Source organism: Papio anubis, chromosome 17 (assembly GCF_008728515.1).
Source record: "Papio anubis isolate 15944 chromosome 17, Panubis1.0, whole genome shotgun sequence".
NCBI classification, from domain to species: Eukaryota; Metazoa; Chordata; class Mammalia; order Primates; family Cercopithecidae; genus Papio; species Papio anubis.
This window is the reverse complement of record NC_044992.1, coordinates 37487035-37500320: the sequence shown is the minus strand read 5'-3', so window position 1 is coordinate 37500320 and position 13286 is coordinate 37487035. Positions and strand designations below refer to the sequence as shown.

Here is a 13286-nt window from a genome sequence, read left to right as displayed (position 1 = left end):
CAGCCAGAAAGTTGATTTGTCTCCTTACCTGTGACCCAGCTAGCTTAAGCCACTGTTCTTTGCAGCCTGGAACAATAGCCTTGGGCTGGACTCCCACTCTGCGGGAGAAGAGAGTCCCAGAAGAGGAGACAAAAGGGAGTCAATAAGCCCTTTGGCTTCCCTGGGAACCAACTCAGTGTCTGTGGAAAGAACAGAGAGACGCTACATTTATCCTAACCCCATTGCTTTGCTCAGAAAATATACCCCCAAAGGGTGTGCTTTGGAAGTCCATCAATTTTTTTTTGCCTTGACCTTAGTCTTGACACATAAGGAAAACAGAAAAAGAGACGATAAAATAAATGTATTCCCCAAAGGGCCATAGTAGGTTTCATTGTCTTACCATTTCATTAGGAGAAACTGTTAAAGAGGCTGTGCTTGTCAAGGTCACACAGTAGTAAAATTGCAGAGCCAAGATTCAGGTCCAGGGTTGTCTGACTCCAAAGTCACCCACGCGTGCGCACACACACACACACACACACCATGCCTCATCACCTCCATATCCTCATGTTAATATAGTATGTTGACATGTGACAAGAAAGACACTTTAAACAGATCTCAATTTAGGAAGAGCTCTATACTTTATTCATTTTAAAATAGTAGAATAGAAACTTGGTTGTAAGAATAAGAAGTTGTCTTCCAGAGATTAAAAAAGTCAAAGAGTAGAAATAAGAAAATCTAACAATACACCATTGCTTCTTTTACTCAGCCTCATGAAGGAATGGGGTGTTTGGTGTAAGTTAGTTTTTTGTTGTTGTTGTTGGAACTTAACCCTGTTCAAGCACCAAGACTTATTTTAGTTTAACTGTTCTTGATGAAAGTCTTACTTTAGTATATGTTACACACTTCCCTGACTTCTTATACAGAGGCCAGTGAACAAAATCCTTATGAACATCCATCATTATACATAATACAGTGAGTTCTACAGGGGATATTAAGATGTATAAGACAGAGTAGAGACACAGCTGTCATCTCTTGTTTCTCTCAGTGTCCCTGTTTCTCTCCCCATGCCCATTCTCTTTTGCCCCCTCTCCACAAGTCACCTTCTTCCCCAGTTTTGTATTTGGAGAGGACCGGATGCCAGATAATGAGGCTGACTTGAACTGCTTGTAAATAGCCTTTGAATGGAGTTCTGCAGGAGTGCTTATGTAAGTCAAGTGTGATACGTAAGTTCTGTTGCAGGTGGATTTGATTACAGGAAGGCCATCTGGTATCAGGGAAAGAAGAGCATGGGCTTTGGACTTGGAGAAACTTTAATTAAAATAACAGTGTCTACACAAAATAGCTGAATAAAATAGCTAAACCTCAGGCACATTTACTTAACCTCTCCGGGCTTAATTTCTCCATTTATAAAATGGGAAGTATATTAGCCCTTCATAGGGTTCCTGTCCAGAATGAAGGAGTTTGTGTATGTAAAGGGCCTATCATAGCACCTGGTCCAAAACAGACACTTTGAGCAAAGGTTAGCCCTCTTCACTCCCTCCCCTTGCTTTCACATTTTGGTGGGAGTTTCTTCATGGTTCTTAGCTGCATTCAACTAGGTGATGTTGCCAGATAAGTAAAGTTTGCATAAGCAGACATCTACTATATGTCTTTTTTTTGGAACTATTTAGTTTTGGTTTGTCATTTTTGTTTTGTTTCAATCTTGATTCTCTTACTACCCTAACAAAAATGTTCAGTCTGTATAGCCTGCATTAACTTTTGAGGTAAGAGTGATTCATTTACCATATAGATGATACTTTGAAGGCAAGAAATAAGTAATGGACTCAGATCATTGCTCTCTCACCTCTACTTAAGAATAGTGACTGAAATCACCCTCCCAGAACACCAGAAGGGATGATGGTCTATATACACATAATCTCTTCCCTGAAATTGGCATCTGTCACTGCCTTCCCTGAAATTGAATTGTAACATCTGATGGAAGCCAAGCCTCTGGCAAGGGAATAACTGTCAGTGGTGTCCTGAGAATGTCCAGATGAACATAATCCTCATTGAATATTCCTGCCCATCCACATGTCCATCACACATATATTAACACTTTGTCATCTACTTAAATTCTGATGCAAGAGAAGAAAGCATTTTACCTAGGATGAACAAATTTAATCAGTGTTGGCATTGCTACAGCCAGTGTTTCATAGAATTAATAAACATATATGTCTGTGTGTGTGTGTATGTTTCTGTGTGTGTGTGTGTACCAATATGTATATGCATATATGCAGGTGGGTAGAGCTTGCTCACTTGCCTCATATATATGTGAAAAAGTATATATGTTTTAAAACTATTATTTATATAGTTTTAAAACGTATTTGTGCATTCTAGGAAATTTTTTCTTATGTTCTCCTTAGAGAGAGAGTTGCAACATTCTTAAATTTAATAACAAACTATCCATGATCTTGAGAATGCTATAATGAAATTTTCTGATTAACTTGATCCATTTTTCTACCCAACTTCTTATCTTTTTCCCTTTGAAGTTGTATACTGTTACAGATTTATAGTAGTCTTTGGTATGATTCCACTTGAAAGTTCACATGCTTTATACGTGTTATATAATGTAACAAAATTATTAGGAGAGTTATTAAGTTTGCAATAAAACTGAATTTATGACAAATTAGACATAGCTGCTAATTGCTTTTTTTGTATTCTATTATCTTTCTGTTGATTCAGATTCACTGTGATTTATTTTCATACTTGTATTAACTCTATATCTGCATAATAAATTTCTCCAATATTTTAGCTTAAACCAATATGCATTTTCTTACTCAAGTTTAGAGCATCTTGAATCCAGGAGTGGCTTCACTGGATTATTCTGACTCTCTCACTTTCTCTCTGGGTCTCTCATGAAGTTGTAGTCACTGTGTTAGGGCTGGGACTTCAAGAGTGGCTTAGTGAGCCGGCTAGAGTATTTGTTCCAGGCTCACTCATGAGGTTATTGGCAGGAGGCTTCACTTCCTCACCATATCATGAACACGTAGGGCTACTCACAGTATGGCAGCTGTCTTCCCTGAAGTAAGGGACAAAAAGGACAGAGAGAGAGAAAGACAAAAGCTACGGTGTCTTTTATAACCAATGTCAGAGTGACTGATCTACCATCACTCCTGCTATATGACCAACCCTGGTTCAATGTAAGAGGCTCCTACCCAAGAGTATGAATACCAGAAGGTAGGGATCACTGGGAACCATCTTAGAGGATGCCTAGTAGATGCCGCTTCACAGTATATGTAAAATATATGTTTCATATGACTTATATAAATAATACAAAATTGTCTATGCCCAGTACTTGCTTTGAATATTCAATTATACCAGCAGTTCCCAACCTTTTTGGCACGAGGAATCCATTTTGTAGAAGATAATTTTTTTTCATGGACCGGGGGCAGGGGGATGGTTTGGGGGTGAAACTGTTCCACCTCAATCATCAGGCATTAGATTCTCATAAGGAGCACGCAACCTCGATCCCTTGCATGTGCAGTTCACAATGGGGTTTGCGCTCCTAATGCCACCACTGATCTGATAAGAGGCAGAGCTCAGGCAGTAGTACTTGCTTGCCCGCAGCTCACCTCCTGCTGTGCAGCTGAGCTCCTAACAGGCCATGGAACACTACGAGTCCATGGCCGGGGGGTTAGGGACCCCTGAATTATCCATGGCCCAGGGGTTGGGGACTCCTGAATTATACTGTTGGTAATTTTTCAAATACATATAATCATTTGCTTTTAAGTTACTTAAATTTGGCTTGTAATTCTCCATGCATTCATTTGGGTTGATATGCCTTTATATCAGATCCTAAAATCTGAGATATTGTTCCTCATATTATAAATTCCATTCTTTATCACCTAAGCAGTATTATACCTAGAACATTACAAATGTATATCAGTAGAACCTAGAAAGTCTATGTGTTTGAATAAAACAAAAGTTTCTGTCTAGAACAGGGAAGGGAAATAGATTTTAACTCATGCCATCTCTGTCTGTTGATAATAGCTGTCTCAAGTATTATTTTGAGAAGAATTCTGAGGACATATTCAGCTTCAGTGATGTATGCCTTGATCAGCTGGAGATGTCTGCCATGGGTTTAGAGGGAGAGGTGGTGTGGAGGACACATGCCACATCTTTGCAATCTTTTTCTTCTAGAGTGTATTGCTAGCACATGACAGGAACTCTGCCATGATGAACAGTAATGATGCAACTATTAGGTTGGAATAACAAAATAAACAATGAGAACACCCCTACCCCAAATTTCTTACGAGATGTTCAGTATGTGAGAGCTTTGTTTTTATGACTCTACAGTATAACTAAATTCCAGTACACATGGTTTCTCTCATTTCTCTCCAGTCAAAATTCATTAATGCCCTAAAATGATGTCTGTACCTGGGTTAAGATAGCCAGTTAGTTTGTTTGCAAGTAGGGAAGAATGGCTCATAATCTATAAGTGAATAAATTGTATTGTCTGCCTATTGTATTAGTTAAAAGCTTCAGTTACATTGTGTCATCTCATTTATAAACAAAGGAAAACACAAAAGAGAAGAATTTTAGATTATCATTTCTTAGGCCCTAACTTTATTTGCAAAGTAGAGCCTAGCTTTGGTAAGTCTAATGCAATTAGAAATTAGGGAGGTTGGAAAGGAGAGGATGAAGAGGAAGGAATGGTTTCTGAATTAGAAATTTTAAAAGTACTACTGTTAGCTTTTTCTAAATGCTTTACAATTATTTTAGCTTTTTTTTTTTTTTTTTTTTTTTTTTTTGAGATGAAGTCCTGCTCTTTCACCCAGCCTGGAGTGCAATGGCTCAGCGGCAACCTCCGCCTCCTGGGCTCAGGTGATTCTCCTACCTCAGCTTCCCAAGTAGCTGGGATTACAGGCACCCACCATCACACCTGGCTAATTTTTATATTTTTAATAGAGACAGGGTTTCACCATGTTGGCCAGGCTGGTCTTGAACTCCTGACCTCAGGTGATCCACCCACCTCAGCCTCCCAAAGTGCTGGGATTACAGGCATGAGCAAGCACCTGGCTTATTTTTGCTTTTAGTGGACACTGCCTAACACCCTTCTTCTGAAGATCTCATTAATTTGGGGGCTTTGATTCATTTTCTGTGAATGAGGAAATGTCTACTGACAAATTAGTAAGATCTAAGGCTCACTGCATGAGGTGTCATGGCAATTTCTATGCAATTGACTTCAGACTAGATAAGGAGAATATGTGTAAGCTCCTCACTCTCTTTTACATGTGTAAGAATTCTGGGCATTTTATTCTTAATGAGGCTACAATGAAGAAACCAACAAAGGACTTAAAAGATGAAATATGGACCTTTTTAAATATTTTGCCACCAAACACTTCTTAGCTATGAATGAGTTGTAAGGTGTTGAAATTACTAGACTGCACTTTAAAGCTGTAACCATCCATGTGACAACTGGTTGAGAATATTCATTACCTAGCACAGGGCCTGGTATCTGTAGGGATGATAAATATTTATCGAATGAATACTGTTGTTGGCAGTCTGCGGAAGCAATTGATGGGGGAAAAAATAAGCACTTCAGTAATCAGACAGAGCTAACTTCTAATGTTTATGCAACCACTTTTGAGTGTGACCTTGGTGGTGTTATTTCAATACTCTCTACCCTCTATTCTCATACAAAAACAAAGATAATAATTTCTATCTGTCTCCCCAGATTGTTTTGAGAATTGAGTGAAATGTGGGGTAAAAAGCACCTAGCAAAATACCTTGCACATAATGGGTGCTTATCAGCTGTTAGTTTCCTGTCCCCTTCCTTATTTTATACTATTGCTACTTGCCAATGGAGGAGTTTAAAATGACAATATTTGCACAACTGCAGATGGAAACCAGTAGCCAAAACCTACACCTGTGCTACTCTCTGGCCAGTCAAAAGCCTTGTGACAGAAGCAGAGACATTGCAGTGATCATGAACCTGAGACAGCTTACTTGGGAATTTCTGTAAATACCTACAAAGATATGTAGGAATATGAAGTACTGTGTGAGAAATCGTCATGAAATGAAAGACCAGGCAGCTGGCTTGGGTTATTCAGAATGGCAAAGCCCACTAAAATAAAAGGAACATCTAGACCTAAATATTCAGCATCAAAGCCCTTTTTCCCCCTCCTTTAACCAATGACAGGTATAACATAGGCATGAAGCATGTTTTTTCACATTTCATTGAGATATTAAAATAAATTATTTGGGGTTTCATAAAGTACTTTGGAAGCTTGTAACCTTTTGAGGGTTAATTCTTTTATTTGGAAAGTGTGTAATTTTCCTTGCTGCCAGAACCCCTTATTTCGATTTACTAACAAATACTTTTTGTCAAACTCTTTCCCTTCCAAATTTGGTTGCTGTATTAGTCTGCTAGGGCTGCCATAACAAACCACCACAGACATGGCTTAAACAACAGAAATGTATTTTCTCACAGAAGTCCCAAGATCAAGGTGCCATCAGGGTTAGTTTCTGGTGAGATTCTCTTCCTGGTTTCTAGATGCCTACCTCTGGCTGTGTCCTCACCTGGCCTCTTCTCTTTGTACACACAGAGAGAGATATCTCTGGTGTCTCTTCTTACAAGGACACCAGTTCCATCAGACCAGTGTCCTGCCAACCCTACAACCTCATCTAACCCTAATTATCTCCATAGAGATCCAGTCTCCAAATACAGCCACGCTGGGGATTGGAGATTCAACATATGAATTTAGGAGGGACGTAGTTCAGTCCATATAGTTGCTTCTCCCAAAAATTACTTTTCATAAGGTCCCTAGCAACTTTTTTCTTCATTCAGTAGATTATATTCATTATAGTGTCATACATATATATATAAAAAACTTTTCATGCTAAATGTTTAGCAAGTTTTAGGCAAATTGCAAAAGTTGATCCCAATCAGTGCATTTTCCATTAGGCCCTAGTCTTAGGGGAAGAAGCAGCTTCAGGGAAGAATAGGGTAGGCAGAATAATGGCCCTCAAAAGTGTTCACATCCTATTCCCCAGCACCTGTAAGTGTGAATATACTAGGTCACATGGTAAAGGAGCATTAAAGTTGCAGGTAGAATTAAGGTTGCTAATCAACTAACCTTAAAACAGGGAGCTAATTCTGGATTATCCAGATGGGTCCAATCACATGACTCCTTAACAGTGGAAGAGGGAGGCAGAAGAAAAGAGTCAGAAAGAGATATGACAGCGGAAGCAGAATTCAGGATATATTATGTTGCTGGCTTTGAAGTTGGGAGCCATAAGCCAAGGCATGTGAGTGGCCTGGAACAGCAAAGAAACAGATTCTCCCCTAGAGCCTCCAGAACAATAAGACCTGTGTGGGACTTCTGAATTACACAACTAGAAGATAGTAAATTTATGTCGTTTTAGGCCATTAAATTTGTGGAAATTGGTTACTGCAGTAGAAAAGGATTACAGGGAGTTAGAAGTAGAGGGGGGAGGGTAGTGGTCCCACTACTGTGTGACCTCGGACAGGGCTTTGACACTCTGAGCCTCGGTTTCATCAATTGTAAAAACTGTAGAGAAAAATAAGGTCTGTGAGATTTATATGAAAAGCAAATTGGGAAATTGGTATCGAAGAATGTTGTAAAGTACAAAATGCTTACCTGATGTAAAATCTTACCCAGCTGCCACATACCTGAACATCTCTATCAAATGAATGATCTCAATATTAAGAGGGCCAGAGGTCTTCTTTGATCATACCTGCACTTTGTTACTTAGCGTTGGTATTAAGCAGGTACCTCTATGAAAATCTCCATCCCTCTATTGCGTATCTGGTGCCTAGAAACATGGCTTTGGCTGCATTCTCATCATTTCAAAGACTAAAAATTCCAGTCTGGTAAAATCACCTCTACAGTTTAGGGACTGAAGGGAAGGGTGAGCTATTAGCCAGGCCACTTACCATCATATTTATTTGTCTTTAGTAAAGTGTTATACTCTAATAGTTAAAACAAGGTTTGCTTAGCTAAAAATAGTATTTGTTTGATGTAAATAATTTTAACAGAACCTGGGATTTGAGTAGATTGACATATAACTCCAGCTATATAGAAAATAAACTAATCAAAATGGTTTGAATTATCACAGTGATTCAACTGTTACTTACAACCAAATGTATGAGTAGACCTTTGGAAGTTACTTGGGTATGAGAATATTGATGAGAAGGACTAGTAGTGCTGGTTATTTGGTGACTTTGGAGCTATTTAAATCTTATTTTAATAATATCAATTTACTTATGCATATTTCTTAATAATTTAGGACGGTACACTGAACTACCACATCTGAAGATTGCTTTATCTGATCCCCCATTATAAGTAAGCTTGTCTACCACTTTTGAGTATTTTTACCCAGTGATATAACAATAGTAGTACATCCGTGGAATGTATCCATGCACCAAACATTTATGGACCTCCCTTTCTGTGATCCTGACACTGGGGCTATAAAGATGAGTAGGACCCTTCCCTACCCTCCAGAAACTAACAGCCTATTAGAGAAAAATAGACATATGAAGAATTTGTTGCTGCATGATGTAAAAAATATGACTGCTGGTACAAAGCCTCTGACTCAGGCTTCATACAAGTACTTTTAATTCATGGTCATTCAGATAACAATTCTTATGCATTTCATGGTATATTAGTTTGTTTTCACACTGCTATAAAGATATCACCTGAGACTGGGTAATTTATAAACAAAGGAGCTTTAATTGACTCACAGTTCCACATGGCTGGGGAGGCCTCCTGAAACTTACAATCATGGCAGAAGGGGAAGCAGGCATCTTCTTCACAAGGCAGCAGGAGTGAGAAGTGCAACCAGAGGAAATGCCAGACGCTTATTAAACCATCTGATCTTGTAAGAACTCAGTATCACGAGAACAGTGTGAAAGAAACTGTCCCCATCATCCAATCACCTCCCTCCCTTGATACATGGGGATTACAGGTCCCTCCCTTGACACATGGAGATTACAGTTCAAGATGAGATTTGGGTGGGTACACAGAGCCAAACCATATCATATGGCAAGTACTTTAAAATATATGTGTGTGTGTGTGTGTGTGTGTGTGTAAAAAATACCTTTAGACATTTCATTTATAATCAATGAACTAGTCAATACATCTTTAATTAATTTTACCTTGTAAAGCTGAAGAACCCCTTTCAGATGGTCACTTAATCCATTCCAGAGCCTCCCTATATATTGTTACTGACACCAGCCCAGAAAACAGAACCTCAGCGAGGAGATTAATATAATGGTTCAATTCTCAGAAGTCAGATTTGGATCTAGATCCCAGCTCTAACATGCACTAGTTTTATGACCTGGAATAAGTTGTTTCACCTTTCTTAGTATCAGATTCCTCATATAGAAAATAAGAATGTAATTCTTTCTTGCCTTTAATATATGCTAAGGTCCTAAAAGACAGTTAATTCCATTTAGTCACAAGTCTAAGGTGGCACTATTAGAAACAATCAGTATTTTTTTATTATTATTATTATACTTTAAGTTCTAGGGTACATGTGCATAACGTGCAGGTTTGTTACATATGTATACTTGTGCCATGTTGGTGTGCTGCACCCATCAACTCGTCAGCACCCATCAACTCATCATTTACATCAGGTGTAACTCCCAATATCAGTATTTAAAAGTTCATGAGAAAACTATAGAGGTTGATGGCATATTTTTATCCTATAAATTTCATCATAATGGAAGGCTTTTCTTTGTAACACTCACTCTCAAGCGGCTTTAGCATTTATACATGATGGAGTCAGTAATACTGACAAAATACCTCAAGGCATTAGAGATGGTCTCATAAGAAGCCTCTCAAAGTCCCTTCCAACTCTGTGATTTTTAGAAATCATTCTGTAGTATAATATATTTGCTTATATTTAAAATTTGAGGTGTAATCATTTTAACTTTGATAGATAAACATAATATTAGAATCAATATAAATTAGTTGAAATATGTTTTAAATTTTAGTTTTCTTAAGGTTTTAAATTTGTTAATTAAGAAAAATGTTTAGTCAGATGTTTATTAAACTTCCTTTGTTGATTAAATTAAGTGAACGCCTGTATGGCTTGTAATATAATTCTATTTTAATAAGAACACTAAAAATTAAAGTAGCTTCTACATTTTGTGCACTTCTCGCAGTGGGAATTTAATATGGAAACGTTGACAGTGGTCTTATGAACTTGTTCCCAATTAAATTTAGTATTCATTAATCTATATTCTGACAGTCTTGATTATTGATATTTAAAGTAGCATGAAAATATATAGTTATTACTTATTTTCTGTATTTTAGAAAGATAGGCTTTTAGTTTATAGAAGTTGTACATATATTTGTTGAGAAAGTAATAGTCATAGCTTCCCCTTGAAATATTCTCATCTTGCTTGACAGTGATCTAGAGTGATGCTAACTGCAATAACAAATCATCTGCTTTCAGTGGCTTAATACTCACAAATCAATGCAGGGATTCCTGGTTGATGGGTGTAGCTTTTCTTCAGGTGGTGATGTTGAGACCCAGGCTCCTCCCATTTCATGTCTCTGCCCTCCCCGATGGCCTCAGAGTCCTCTACATTCGGTTAGTGGATGATGAGTGAGAGTAGAGAAGGCATTCCAGCTTCTTAAAAACCCCGACCCACAAAAGGTAAATAATTCTGTTACCTTCTATTGACAGAAACTAATCACATGCTCACATAAAGATGTGAGGAGAGCTGGGAAATGTGGTCTCTGCCTAGGCAGCTGCCACCTGGCAGCAACTCTATGGCATGGAATGGAGAACGTAAATTTTTGGTGGATACTGTCAACAGGTATATGAGAAAGTACAACTTTGCCAACTATACAACCCTATATAGTTGTTTGTTAGTATCTAATAATTCAGTGTATAGGTATCAGTGTCAGTAGGACATGTTCTTTGTTTTTTTCTATTTTGTTTGTCCATTATGATCAAAAACAGCATCAATTTCTAAGAGTTACTCAGGGCTGTACTCTGTCACTACAGAGTTGTTTCCTTCTTTGAAAAATTAATTATATTGGCTTTGTACCTGGCATGTTTTAGCCCTATACAGAAATCCAGCCTGTGGATAGTCTTTGAAAAAATGTAATTAATATTTTCCATACTTTTTCCTCAGGAATTTTCTTTTCAGTGTTTATCTTTTACAAGTCTAGTGACAACAATTTTTTCCAATGTTATACATAAGTAATATATTACAATAGCTTTAGATTCTTATAATATAATTTGATATCTCAGACCTAAATATTTTTTTAATTAATTGGAATTTAAGATTTTAAAAGATAAATGATTTTTAATAGAAATTACCATAAATATATAATAAAAATAAAATTTGTCCTCTCGACTGTAAAGATTTGGATGAGATCCTGCTAATATTTGATCAGAGCCTCACTGGATTTCCAAATGCCTAATTAAAAAATGCTCAGAGTGTTCTGTGATATTTACAAAGTTCACTAATGAGAAATATTTATTTTGATTTTAGTGGCATATTTCCAAAATTATGTAAGAGGATACTCCTTATATACCAGTGGGAACAAAATGCCTGCAATTTTCTCTTAAATGTATTTTAGAATAAATACTTCCCATTACTAATTTGTAATTATTCTCATAACCAGTATTTATATAAGATTATATGCTGCTTTATCATGGTTTGGTTGCTTTTTAATAATCTTATTGACAAGGCTCACCTTGTGTTCCTACCTTCTCATTTGTTTTCCATTGGGATTAGTTTTTAAGTATAAATCTTTTAATGTCGTTACTACTTGCAGTTTATGCCCAGTTGTAAAATTTTCCAGCGATTCAAAGTTACTGGTACCTGAAACAAATTATATTAACATATAGTTACTTATTTGTCTTTGTTTTCTGGTTTATATAAATACTATATACATACAATTATCACCTCTCCCCCCAAAAATGACACTGGAAGTTAATTACTTTTGGCTCTTTATTCCACAGCTTTATCTTAAACATGATAAAATAGTATATGCAAATTCACAATGATGTATAAATAGTGCCATCTATGATGGAAGATTAACAAAAGAATGTCTTTCATCATCACAGACGCTTGTAAGAATGAATTTCTACAGAACAAGTGTCCTTTTTGTCTTTAAACCCTTTCTGTTTAACAGGTTGTCCTAATTTTTATTTTGAAAGAAAACATTTTGCTCCTTTAACTAGGAGGTAAGAAACATAAGGAGGGTAATTATAATGGGATTTAAATAATTCACTTACATTTCTATGCCAATAAAATAAAGCATGTCCTCTTAGTTTTTTTAATAAGCTCTAAAATGTGTCTTTCTGTTTACTAATATTATTTTTTAAAACACACAATACTGTTATCTTCCCAAATCGAATATTATTGTTTTCCAACAATGGATTTGGCAACCATTCAGAGGCAAATAGTATTATGCTTTTGAGATTTTCAAATATATCTGAAGTGCTGTTGACTGCTCTCCAAATCAGGTCAGATGCACTGTCTCTTTAGGAGAATTTGCCAGAGGTACTGTATGTTCAAATGGAAAATTTTCATGTTCCATAGTAAGCTTCATTTATTTTCCAAACCTCTAAATTTTTTATACTAAGTAGCAACATCTCCCTTTATGAACCATGGGGTCTTTATTAATTAAACAGAGTCAACAGGGCTGATTTATTCTCTCTCTTATCAGCTGAATTACCAAGCACACAAATCACAGAGGAAATGTTTTTAATACTAGAATGTTCTCCAAGCCAGTAAATCTGGGATTATCTCATCATACCGATTATGTCAAAGCTCTTTAGCCACAGTGCTCACTAGGACAGAAAATTGAATGGTATACACACAAATGGCCCCCTTCCAGCATCATAGGAAGAATTCCAAGTTTTTCTTACAATAATCAGAAATCCCTAATTAACAATAAAACTAGCTATAATTATTTATTGAATGTCTCCTGTCTGCCAGGCACTTCACATGCATTACCTGAGTTTCAGAAGCACTGTGTCCCATTGGTTCTGGACATTTTTAACAAAGACCCGGGTCTGAAACGTGTGCTTGAAGCACAGAACACATCTCTCTGTTGCTTTGGTTTTATTTCTTCTAGTGAGTAGCTGTTGTAATTGCATATTTGATGCTTAGGTGTGTGCATGTGTGTTTTTACACATATACAAAAAATACTGCAAATACAAGATTAATCAAGTTATAAAGTTAATCAAATTTTATATTACTTTTGTATTTGGAGTAAGAGCAGATGTTGATTTGTTGATTAAAAAGTGCTTAATGAAGGTTACTGGCAAGGATG

The 13286-nt window shown here is 36.8% G+C and overlaps 1 protein-coding gene and 1 long non-coding RNA gene across 6 annotated transcripts in view; one reads left to right on the top strand and one right to left on the bottom strand.

The window, feature by feature from the left end:
* LOC103878774 overlaps positions 1 to 13286 on the bottom strand; it is a 47841-nt gene that overhangs the window by 5530 nt on the left and 29025 nt on the right. For both annotated transcript variants that reach the window (XR_639100.4, XR_004179427.1), the window contains exons 4-6: positions 10459 to 11827; positions 2796 to 3037; positions 29 to 179 (exon numbers count right to left, since the gene is read on the bottom strand). This is a non-coding gene — a long non-coding RNA (uncharacterized LOC103878774). The remainder of the gene's footprint in view (positions 1 to 28; positions 180 to 2795; positions 3038 to 10458; positions 11828 to 13286) is intronic.
* STXBP4 (syntaxin binding protein 4) overlaps positions 1 to 13286 on the top strand; it is a 194643-nt gene that overhangs the window by 174146 nt on the left and 7211 nt on the right. The window lies entirely within an intron of this gene.